Source organism: Mus caroli, chromosome 15, assembly GCF_900094665.2.
Source record: "Mus caroli chromosome 15, CAROLI_EIJ_v1.1, whole genome shotgun sequence".
Classification (NCBI taxonomy): domain Eukaryota; kingdom Metazoa; phylum Chordata; class Mammalia; order Rodentia; family Muridae; genus Mus; species Mus caroli.
The window spans coordinates 24,946,806-24,959,830 of record NC_034584.1 but is presented as its reverse complement, the minus strand read 5'-3'; the positions used below and the strand labels follow the sequence as shown (position 1 = coordinate 24,959,830).

At 41.1% G+C, this 13,025-nt stretch overlaps 1 pseudogene; it reads right to left on the bottom strand.

Moving 5' to 3' along the window:
- Positions 1-11,049: 11,049 nt before the first annotated feature.
- On the bottom strand, positions 11,050-12,557 carry LOC110310961 (annotated as a pseudogene).
- Between the last annotated feature and the right edge of the window lie 468 nt (positions 12,558-13,025).

Here is a 13,025-nt window from a genome sequence, read left to right as displayed (position 1 = left end):
CAATAGTGTGTGTGTGTGTGTGTTTGTGTGGTGGGAGGGTAGTGTCTGCAGATGGGATGGATCACTAGGTGAGGATAGTGTTTCCTTAAGTGTTTGTTCCATTGTTTGCTCCTGTCTTTCCTTTGGACAGGAACATTTATGAGTTAAAAATTTTCAGATGTGTGGGTACCGCCATCCCTCAACTGGAGGCTATGCCTATTTACTGGAGGTGGTCTCTGCAGGATGTATCTTCCCTTTGTTGGGTATATTGGCTAAAGTCATCACTATGCCACTTGTTGGGTTCTGGGAGCTTCCCTGGAGTTTTCCCTACCTCCAGTTCCCCATCCCCCACTGCTTCATATTTCTATTCAATTTCCTCACCCTCTGTACTTTTGTCCCTTCTAATAACTGTTCCTGCCCTCCTTTGTCCCCACTCCCTCCTCTCCCCCTCCCATGTTCCTCCCTCCCTCTACTTGCTGTGATAATTTTGTTCCTCATTCTATGTAGGATTGAAGTGTCTACATTTTGGTCTTCCTTCATCTATTTTTTAGAGATCTCTTTTGTATTCACACTTTTTATATGCTCTTGTTATACACAGTCTTTATTGTCTCTGAGGTCTGTTTACTTTTTTATAGTTTATAACTAATAGTTTATTTGCTTGTCAAATACATGTCTCTACTACACTGGCTCTAAGATAGAGGCTGAGATGTTCTGGAATTTAATATTGAAGCCATCTATAGTATATTTGGGCTAGTTTACTGGAAAAAAATGGACAGGGTAGCAGAATTGCAGGGTGAAAAATACTCATCAACAGTGAGATAATGTTGCAGCTCTGTTGCCACCATGCCCTGCTTGTTTCCATTCTTTCTGCTGGCTCTCAGGGCTTCAGTACCAAAAATCTGAAATTAGTGATGGGCCATGAGCTAAAAAGTGTGAAATTATGAGTTATAGTATACCTTTCCTATTTAAGACTTGACTGTCTCTGCTATTAAAGTAGTTAAAAGCTTACATAATCACATAAAGCAACTTCTAAAAGTTAAGTTGCGATCAAAACATGAATAATCTTAGTCTAATTTATAATACTTCAAATAATGATTTATTGTTTAAGAATTATAATTCCTTACCATATTATATTTAGTGATATTACAATTGCATATAGTTCTTTAAATTAAATTATTATATGCTATAAAATATTAAAATACAGTTGCAGCATAATTACACTCAGGAATAAATACTTGGAAATTTTTAATCTTAAATGTATTGAGCTCACTTCTTTAATTCATGAGAAAATAATGTGGAAAAAATGGGTTTTTGAATCCTAACAGTGTATCAAGTTTCCAAAACAATACTGCACACAGAGAAAATAAATAGAATTATAGGCCAAGTCTATAGCTAAAGAAGATCTCATCAGAGTGAGTTCAAGTATTTGCCATGTCAAGTGAGGTTTAGAAGCCGAAGAAATGCATGGATGTGGTACCAAGATTATACTACATGTGGTCTTGTCAAGCAACAAATACAAGATAATAATAAGGCATTGGGTTAAGTTTCAGATGCTATTCCTATGGACTTAGTTTAGTTTCCAATTCCCATGCCAGGTGGTTTCTGACCATCTGTAACTCCAGATCTATGATGTCGATTATTTCCTTAGCTGTGTAGAATCTTTTATAGCTTCATGAAATCTTACTTGTCGATTGTTGCGCAAATGGAACCCTATTTAAGAAGTTCCTTCATACAACTGTATTATGTAGGGAACTGCCCACAAGTTGTTCCAGAAGTTTCATTATTTTAGGTTTCAAGTCATCCACTTATGTGCTTTTATTGTTGTTGTATTCATTCATCTTAATTTTGAATTTCAGTATGTTATTTTATTCTAACTATATGTATTCAAACTGAAAATAAATGATTAAAGTAAAAAATTAAAAAGATAAAAAAGGGAAGATACCCATGTGCCCAGATATCATTTGTCTAGGGTACAGGATTATTATTCAACACTACCTTCCAATAAGCCTTTTATCTTTACCACCAAGCCAACTAATTATGTAAAAATTGAGAAAAATCCCTGTGACCTTCTGTGAAACATTTCTGAGTTTTAAAACGTAAGGCATTTCCAAAGGTTTTCACCCATCTATGGTCTAATTAGCTCTTCTGGGTCATTGAGAGTGAAATATCTCTTTCAGGATCCAAAACTAAATTTGGAGACTCAATGTCTAATGATATCTAAACCTTTTCTAATAGAACTTTGATTTTCATCATAAAATGAAACACTTGAGAATCTGTAGGCAAATTATCATGTTAAATCACAGGCACCTGTCCATATTTTAAATTATTCCACTGCAAGCTATTGAGATTACAAGAGTTCACTCTAGACTTCCTTTGCATAAAGTATGAAAAGTACAACATTTGAAACAAGATAAATACTGTTGACGGTTATTTTCTTTGAGAAACGTTATTACTGTGTACTTTCTATGTAATAGTATGTATTTCAATACATGCAGAGAGAAAGTGCTTTAAAAACCTCTGTCTGCTTGTGCCATGGAATAAAATCTATTGTCTTCATGAAAAAAATAGTCCAGTACCTAGCAACATATATTCTTCACCATCAGAAGACCAAAAGCACAGCCACATGTTTTTGTATTTTTATAAAAACTACTCATAGAAACACACATATTACAATTTATTTAACTGAGTTATATACAGCCTGATCGAATTGCTGCCTTTTATTTATCAAGCCTCTTTTGTAGTAGAGAAACTTTGCCATCAACTTAAATGTTTATGAGTGGAAAATTTGTAGAGGAAATAATTATAAAACACTTAATACATATTAGTCCCCATTATAATCAAACTGCACATTAATCCTTACAGAGTACTTTTATTGCTCATCTTAGTTGATAATGTGTTTCTCAAAATGAACCTAACACAGGTTTCTGAAAATTTGGTCCAGGGAAGAGTCAGGTAATTTTAGAGGACTTTCTGATGCTTTGGGCAGAACCCAGCACTCCCACCTCAGTCAGTCCTGGTTACCCCACCACACCCGAAAAGCAAGAGTCGGATTTAAAATCATATCTCATGATGCTGGTAGAGGACATCAATGATTATAATTCTCAATGCTTGGAGTCTTTGGACAATTCACACTTTCTGTTTGTTTTTGTTGTTGTTTTTGGTTTTTTGTCATTTAATTATTTATTTATCTGGCTTTTTTTCCTTTATTTATTTTGTTTTAAAGTTTTACACTCCATATTTTATCCCTCCCCTCATCCACCCTCTGACTACTCCACAATCCATACCTCCTCCCCACTCCCTGTCTCCGCGAGGCTGTCTCCATTCCCCAACCCCTACCCAACCAGACCTTTAACCCCCCCTGGGGCCTCCAGTCTCTTGAGGATTAGGTGTATCATCTCTGATTGAACACAGACCTGGCAGTCCTCTGCTGTTTATGTGTTGGGGGCCTCATATCAGCTGGTATATGCTGCCTGGTTGGTGGTCCAGAGTTTGAGAGATCTCAGGGGTCCCTGTTAATTGAGACTGTTGGTTCTCCTACTGGGTCGCCCTCCTCCTCAGCTTCTTCCAGACTTTCCCTAATTCAACCACACAGGTCAGCAGCTTCTGACAATTGGTTGTGTTCAAATATTTGCATCTGTCTCTTTCAGCTGCTTGTTGGGTCTTCCAGGAGTGCAGTCATGATAGGTCCATTTTTGTGAGCGCTCCATAGCATAGGTAATAGTGTCAGGGTTTAGGACCTCCCCTTGAGCTGGATCCCACTTGGGCCTGTTGCTGGACCTCCTTTGCCTCAGGCTCCTTTCCATTTTGGTCTTTGCAGTTCTTTTAGACAGGAAGTATTATGGGCCAGAATTTTGACTGTGGGATGGCAACCTGTAGCCTCCCCCAACCTTGAAGCAGGCTGATTCAGACTTTGCTGCCACTGAATATGAGATCACCTGTGGTGTAGCCTTCTGACTTAGATGGCTATATTGTTTTGTCAACTACCTCTGCTCATCTCCAAGACTCTGCTACCTGCTGAGAGACCCTTGAGACTTTCCTCAGACACATCCTATCCTGCACTTCGCTTACAGGCTGGCTCAAAGCACCAAGAATGGACTGGCGGGGTGGGGGGTGGGGAGGCGATAGGCCTTCCCCCTTATAAACACAGTCTCTTAGTAAACTCTCGGGCCTTGATCAGAGAAAATTTTGTCTTAGCTTCATTATTCTTTTCTCTCCATCTAGTTTCTCTTTCAGCCCCAGCCTGTCTTCCAGAAATACCACGTTCATGTAGGCCGCAGGCTGGCTTACTACCACTACAGCAACCCCATCCCTCACTTGATGTCCTGTCTTTCTGCTCTAGGTGGGCTCTACAAGTTCCCTCTCCCTACTATGGGACATTTCATCTAAGGTTCCTCCCTTTGAGTCCTGAGAGTCTCTCACCTCCCAGGTCTCATTCTGGCGTGTTCCCCAACCTCCTACTTTCCAAGGTTGCCTGTTTACTTTCTTTCTGCTGGCCTTCATGGCTTCAGTCCTTTCCCCCTAACCAATACCAGATCGGGTTCCCCTCTCCCCCTTCAACTCCCTGCCCACTTTCCCTCCCTCCCCACTTGTGATTGCTTTCTTCTCCCTCCCAAGTGGGACTGGGATGTCCTCACTTGGGCCCTTCAGTTTTTTGAACATTTTGAGTTCTGTGTTCTGTATCTTGGGTATTCTGTACTTTTTTTTTTCTAATAGCCACTTATTAGTGAGTATATACCATGCATGTCCTTTTGGGTCCTCACTCAGGATGACATTTTCTAGTTCCATCCATTTGCTTGCAAAATTCAGGATGTCCTCATTCTTAATAGCTGAGTAGTGTTCCATTGTGTAAATGAACAACGTTTTCTGCATCCATTCTTCTGTTGTAGGACATCTAGGTTGTTTCCAGCTTCTGGCTATCACAAAGAAGCCTGCTATGAACATAGTCAAACACATGCCCTTGTGGCATGGTGGGGCATCTTTTGGGTATATTCCCAAGATTGGTATTGCTAGGACTTCAGGTAGATCTATTTCCAATTTTCTGAGAAATCTCCAGAGTGATTTTCAGAGTGGTTGTGCCAGTTTGCAATCCCACCAGCAATAGAGGGGTGTTCTTCTTTCTCCACATCCTCTCCAACATGTGTTGTCACCTGAGGTTTTGATCTTAGCCATTCTGATTGGTGTAAGGTGGAATCTTAGGGTCATTTTGATTTGCATTTCTCTGACCACTAAGGACTTTGAACAGTTCTTTTTTTTTTTCTTCTTTTTTCCTTCCTTCTTTCTTTTTTTTTGTTGTTGTTGTTGTTGTTTTGTTTTTCAAGATAGGGTTTCTCTGTATTGCCCTGGCTGCCCTGGAACTCACTTTGTAGACCAGGCTGACCTGGAACTCAGAAATCCACCTTCCTCTGCCTCCCAAGTGCTGGAATTAAAAGTGTGTGCCACCACCCCAGACTCTGAACATTTCTTTAGGTATTTCTCAGCCATTCTAGATTCCTCTGTTGTGAATTCTTGCTTCTTTTTGTTTTTTGTTTGTTTGTTTGTTTGTTTGTTTTTGTTAGATGCCAATTTCCTTTAGGAAATAAACTGGAATAAGCAGAGTATATTTCCCTGTGACTTTGGCCTTCCACCAGTGATTTACAGGTCACTACCAATCAATCATCTTGTATGTGAAATAAGAGAGGCAGGTTGAACATCCAGGAGAGGCAAATTAAGCAGGTAGGTTTCTTGACTAATTTTGGTTCCACAAACTACCAGCACTAGGGGGCAGTCGGGTGGTGGTAATGTCTGCCCTCTGTTCTGTTTTACTGCAGATTGGGATTGTTCAGACTAAGAGACAAATTGGAATTGCCAAGCAAAGTTCTACTTTAGTAATGCTCTCCATATGGTATGCTGCTGAGCACTTCAATAACGGCATTCAACCAAGTTGAAGTAATCTCAACTGCCTAATATTTTGGAATTCTGAAATTTTATTTATTAAAGTAGTATATTAAGTGATCTGAAACAAAAAATAAAGATGAGATTTTATTTGATTGTTGACTAATACTTAAAATATTTTATGCATATGTTTATTCTCAAGAAATCATTTTTATAAGTTACAGGGTTATTACCTTTATATAATATTTTGGAAGGGCAAAATTATTGCTATAGAAAAATGAGCTGGTTTCCAAGGGCTTTGAATGGAAAGCAGAGTCCTTGACACCACAGAACCTCCTCAATATTCAGACTAAGTTGGTAAAAATATAACTATGTTTAGTAGGAATGTGTCCCAGAAATTAAATGTCACTATATATATGCTAAAAATATACATTCATGTTGCATATTGCCCAATCATTGTAGTTTTAATGCTTAATAAATTGTTGCTATCTCATCATTGGAAATTTTACATTAACCAAATCAGAGTTGTAGTGCATCCCTGAAGTGAATAAAAAGTAAATAACCAACAGGAACTGTAGCTCTTAACATGAATGACAGGATGGTATCACACACACACACACACACACACACACACACACACACACACACACACACACACAATTAGAAAATAAAATAAATCTTTGGAGAATATTCTTATGGAAAAACCAAAAGTGAAATACAGGATTTAGAATAATATTTACTCCAGAGTCATTGTTTTGAGTGCTGTTTTGAAATATTTCTACCAGTTACTGAAAGCTTTCTTTGATAACTGGATTTTTCTGGCTAGCACATCTCATCCCAATACGTAAACATAAACTTAGTCACTGATCACACGTCACTGAGAATACACTCCAGCAGAGTGATGTCACAAATGTGTGAGTACAATGACTAAGTTGGGGATCTTTCTGAGTATATGCCCACTTACAGAGTGTAAGCTGTGTTAAAAATAATTTATAGGAAGAACAGATAAGGTAGAATCACATCAATGTATTTTTTCAATTGTCTAAGTATTATTTGCATAAGAAAATACCTTGAAAGCAAAGGCATTAGATAAAAAAATAGCAATTCAGAAAACTGTCTCCAGAAATTTAATATTTTAAATAAATATATGGATTAAATAATAAAGAATAAGTGTTTTTGAAATAGACATATGATGAATTGGAAGACCAATGTGGATACCATTGAACAGAACATTAAGATAGAAATAGAAAAACTGTAAGAGTATTTAAGTGAGTTGTAAGTTAGATAGAAAAATTACAAAACGTGTTTCAAAATGAATGATTCAGATGACATGTGTATTCTGAACAGTTCTCAGTCCACCCCATTTGTCCTGCTTCCCAGATCCTGGGAAGTCATGCTTTCATTGACTTGCTTCAGATCACTTACCATGTGAGAAAGACTGAGGACTTCTGTCTCCATCTGAGAAAGGCTACTTTGTATCAGAGCAGAATCCAGTGAGATTCAAAAACAAATCAAGGTTTGCTTACCAAGATCATCTAACCCACCCCCCAGATTGTCCAGGGTTTAAGGACCTCTCATTCTTGGATGCCCAACAGCTGATCATCAACAGCTCTAACCTGCTCCTTCAGATGGGTAGCTTCCTGCCAGAAATGAAAAGCTGAGTCACTGACAAAAGTTAAAGGCATCCTGTGTACACTAAGAGCTGTCCACAAGGTCAGTGCCAGCAAAGTTGTCAGGACTTTGCTAAACGTGCCAACTTTTCTATTGGAAATTGCATAGATTATTTTATGGTAAGTAAAAACAGCCAAAAGAAACCACCCCAGAACAAGCATAATGAAAATTGAATATAAGATTTAGGAAATTTGACAGATAATAATAATCTGCCAGAAAAAATAATTCCACTCTGTCAAATAGAAATATTATAAATTAGCAATTTTGTTAATTTATTAGATTTTTGACAATGTCATGCATGTATATATAGTGAATTAAGATACTTTTTATATTAAAAGATTTATTGATGATATGCAGTGATTTAAATGTTGTGTAAAATAATTTTAAATGCCTGTAAATTCCTTACTTAGTTTCCTAAAGTAACACCTTAGAAACCTAAATTATGGTATCATCATATTAACTATTTCTATTAACACAAGGATTCTTTTTGTGTCCTATGATAACATAATATCAATAAGTGTGCTTTTCTTGCCTTAGCCACAACTTAACTCAGTCACCATTAAGCCATTTTCTAGTTAAAACAATTACTATACTAAAGATATTTTGTAAATGGATCACATTTTTAGAGATTGTCTTTTTCTATTTCATAATTCCATAGATCTTAATGCAGGTCTTTTTATGTATATTGCATATTATTTTGCACATTATGGGCATATCACCATTTGTACAATAAATATATTGAAGCAATTTTATATTGTTCAAAGAACTAACTCTTATGGAGTAAACTGTTACAAACATTCACGCAGAATATGTCTACCAAAACTGGGTAGGTGGGTCAGTAGGTAAAGATGCTGCATCCATGAAGAACTGAGATCGATTCTCAACACTCCAGCTGCAGAAGATGGAAGGAGAAAATTGATAACCACATATGGTTTGTTGAGTTGACACAAAATAACACAAACGCGCGCACGCACACACACACACACACACACACACACACACACANGGATTTCTGAGTTCGAGGCCAGCCTGGTCTACAAAGTGAGTGCCAGGACAGCCAGGGCTATACAGAGAAACCCTGTCTCGAAAAACCTAAAAAAAAAAAAAAAAAAAGTTTTAAAACATAAAAATATGTCTTAAGACAAATGTTATATAAGATAGCATGCTTTTTTTTCCCATCCAGTCATTCTTTATTTCAGTGTGTGAAAGCCTCCTATGATTTTTCCCTAAATTTTTAATCCATTTTAATCCATTACTGTGGCCTTTTCTGCTATTTTTAATATATGTTAGCACGTGTGCATAGGTGTGTGGGTACATGATCACATGGAGACCAGGGGTCAACACTGGCTATTTTCCTCTATCACACCCCCTTCCCCTTTTAAGTAGTATCCATGTGTATATGTGTTTTGCCTAAGTATTAAAGTGTACCGTGTGCATGTAGTACCTGTGACGGTCAGAAAGGGGTGCTGTATCTCTTGACTCTGGAGGCATGCAGATGGTTGTGACTGTCATGTGGGTTCTGGGAACTGAATCTGAGTCCTCTGGGAGAGCAGCTAGTACTCTAAAGCCACCGAGCCACCTCTCCAGCCCCTCACTCTCTTCTGAGACAGGCTCTCCTCCTGAACCTAAGCACTCTAGTTCAGCTGAGCACTGGAATTGTGTGCCGCTGCATCCAGATGTATACATGGGAACTGAGAATCCAAACTCAGGTATTCATGCTTTCAAAGCAAGCACTTCACCCACTCAGCCAGCGCCCCAGCTCTGACCCTTTCTTCCAGGTAAACATTTAATAATAAAATGAGGCAAATGCCTAGGCGTTTGTTAAAGTCACTTCCTTCCCAGGTGGGCAGAAGTAGATGGAGAACGTATTCAGATTCAGAGAGAAAAACATCATTTCATCCTGTTCTGCGTGTTTACAGCTCCGTTTCTGGAAAAGAAGGCATGGGCTGCAATCAGAACATGAAGACGCAACCCACTGATGAGGATGAGCCTCTGAGCCACATGCCCACAGAGGCTCCATCTGCAGGCACCACTGAGCAGTCTGCCTCAGAGGGAGAGGGTGCTCCCTCTAATGGAAATGAGGCCCCCCAGGACCTAGGGCAGGGGAGCAGCTCCACCTGGCAAGGCTGTGGGCTGTCTGCTTCCAGTGACAAGTGCTGGGGAACTCAAGGCACCCCTGTACTTAACTGTGGGGCCGGGCTGGGAGTGCAGGGCATTGGGAGACACACTGGGCATGTGCAGGACCCAGAGTCCACCCCAGCACCACAGAAAGGGAAAGTGAGAGGCAATGCCAAGCTTAAGCAGGGACTAAGTAACCAAACAACCGCTGGACTTTATTACAAAAGCGGGGGTTTGTTTCCCCTACCTCCCTATGTTTTGTGTTTTCCCTTTATGTCAGTGACTGAACAGGAAAATGCTCAGAAATCTGTAGTATTCCTGCAAGTTCATCAATACATACTTTGGAGCATAAAGCAAGAGGTGGAAGAATATTTTCTAACCCAACGTGAATTAGGTATCCCTCAAAATTGTACATTTTCCTCCTAGTTTACATAATTTAAAATGTATGCACAGAATGACCTTAAAGTATTGATTCTTATAGAATTCATAGTCTTGAAGACATACACACTACAATCTTCTAAAGGGCAGGCCTCAGGCCCTAACAATCCACTAACATGATTCAATACATACACTTCACACTCCCAGGACAAAGAGCCTTTGTCTTTTCTCTAAGCGTGGTCCATCTTCTGCTGAGGGAACTCCAGGAACCTGGCTGCAGCTGCGACAGAGACCAATCTTCCAACAGTAAGGCTACATAGAACAGCTTCTCAGAGGGTCTTGTCGTTCCCAGACTGTGAACGTGGGTTTGAAAGCTCCATACTGGATGTCTGAAATAACTTAATAATCCACAAACAGAAGACTGCTCCCAGGAGTCAGTCAAATGTGAGTGAAGTCGGAGGAGAACAAGCCAACAGCCATTCTAGAGAGGACGAGAACTTCCAGAAGCCACAGAGTGACCCAGCCATCGCACAGTGTGATCTTTCCACCTTGGTAAAGGTGCNTTTCGTCCACGGCAGGCCTGTAGCATCATCTGGACTCAGCGCGGCTCTGATGCCTTAATGGTGATCCACTCTCTGCAAATGTGGTATCAGAGCTCCGTCCCAGTCTTCTCATCAATACAACATGATTCTGCCTCCTGATCACTTAGCTCTTGATTAAGGCTGATGAACAAGGGTCCAGGACCAAAACCGGTATTTAATGTTAGAGGGATAAGCTGACAAGCCCAACAAAGATGCTGGCAGGTTCATTTTCCTTTCAGTACATTCACAAATGTAAGAAAAGTCTCCAGGAACTGCTGTAGTGTACAAAAATAATTCGCCCCTTCCTTGCCTGTGTCTGGGGTAGCTGGCAGTGTTGTAGGATGCCTGACAAGACAAGGCTCCATTAGTGTTTAGAGAACTCCACACGAGTGAACTGAAGGCCTAGGGGCCCTCATAAGCTTCCCAATCCGTCCTCTCCTGTGGGAACCCGTCATTCATTAAGTGAGTGAGCTTGTCTCCTTTGCACAAGAGAGAATACTTCCCTCACTATTAACGGCGAGATAAACAGAATTGTACAACTTGTCATGAGAATAAAAAAGTAGAAAACCCACATCCATCCTAAGTTGTCCTGGATCAAAGACACCAGATACTGGCCCACAGCAGCACCAATACTCCCTGTTCCATCGATGATCCCCGTGACAGTCGTCAGAGCCTCGCTGCTCCCTTGGATCAGCTCTTGGCTACCCAACTCTGCGGAAATAGCAGAGCTAACCATATTGGATGGCCTAACGATAAAAAAACCCCTGTAATGGTCATCAGAAGCGCATTGATGGACTTATTGTTTGGAGAGCGACTATACCTAACAAGGGACCCAACGGCCAGGAAGAGGCTGAGGGCCAGCACAGGTGCTCTCTTCTGCAGTACATCAGAGATGAAGCCTTGCAGAGTCCCACCTATGATACCTCCGACATCGTACCAAATGGACAGCTTGTCAGCTTCGGCTTCCTTCCACCGGAAGTTGTTACTCAGATAAAAGGGCAGCCAGAAGAAGAAGGAGTAGTTCACTAGCTTCAGGCAGGCGTAGGCCAGTGAGTACGGGATGACCCCAGGAAGGCAGCAAGCCTGATGAAAGCTTATGGCCTTCACTTGGACGACAGCCCTGTCCTCCTGGATCGAATAGTTAGGTTCATAGTCATCTTCATTTTCAGCACCATCGATGAGTGGCCTCTGTGAATCTTCTTCCGAGCTTTCCTCTGCCTCGATACTTGGGAGGCCAATTTCTTCTGGTGACACTAGAAGTCCAAAGAAGATGACGATCCCACCAGCAAACTGCACAGATGCGGTCACCAGAAAGGCGTACTCATAACCATACTGGAGAACCGATGAAGCCAGGAATGCTCCCAAAATATTGCCCAGCGAAGCACAGGCACTCCAGAGACCAAAGACAACTCCTCGGCCAGCTTTCCCAAACCAGTTGCCCATCACAGCAACCACACAGGGTCAGCCAGTGGACTGCAGCAGGCCGTTCACAATCCACAGACCGCAGTAGAACCACTTGTTGTAGAAGTGCAGCCATTCCATAAGAGTACCAAAGACAAACACCACGAATGCAGAAGAGCACATGCCAAAAGACAGAACCCATCGCAAGTTCAGCCGATCCCCTATGATGCCGCTGATGAAGAGGATGATGCCGCTGATGAAGAGGCCCACAGCATAGGAGAACAGAAAAACAGTCTCTAGTGTTCCAAGAAAAAGAGTGGCTTCCTCTGTGCTGGGAAATAGATGGTTGCTGCTCCAGATCTCTGCAGGCAGGTCAAATGATGTGTTAAAAGCATTTGGGGTCCACTGCTTAGAGATACTGACTTTCACATTGCTAAACGTTTTTCTTGACGCATGGAGCAATGAATAGCTGAAGAACGTGAGCAGGAACACAGCAATGTGGTGATGGCTGAAGCTGGTGAAGAGAGCTCCTCTCTGCAAAAATCGTGGCCAGGCCATGCTCTTCCCACCTCCCTCTTCACCTTGACCTCAGTCCTCCCAGTGACTGAGTTACATTGTTTCTTCTTTCAGATTACATGCCATCTCCCCAATGAGTCTTTTCTTCTCCCAGGCCTGGCCCGCTTCCTTCCCTGTATCCTCACAGCTGAATTCTCCGAGCACAGAACACACAATGTGGTACTTTTTCTTCTTCGCTGCGGCAGTGTGCTGATTTACCCACCTCTGCTTCTTCAGAGGCACTTTCTCGGCACCTGCCCACCTGTTGCTTCTAGACATGTGCAGTTCCCATTATGTGAACATTACATCACCAGTCCCATCCTGGGCAGCTGTGTTCCCAGTCCTCTGTCAGGCCATAATCTACTCTTTGTCCCCTTCCCTCCACCCCCTCCCTCTACCTACCCCCATCTCCAATCCCTGAGCCTGCCAAGCCTTCAGATAGCATGCTTTTAATCTTTGTTGTTGTTGTTG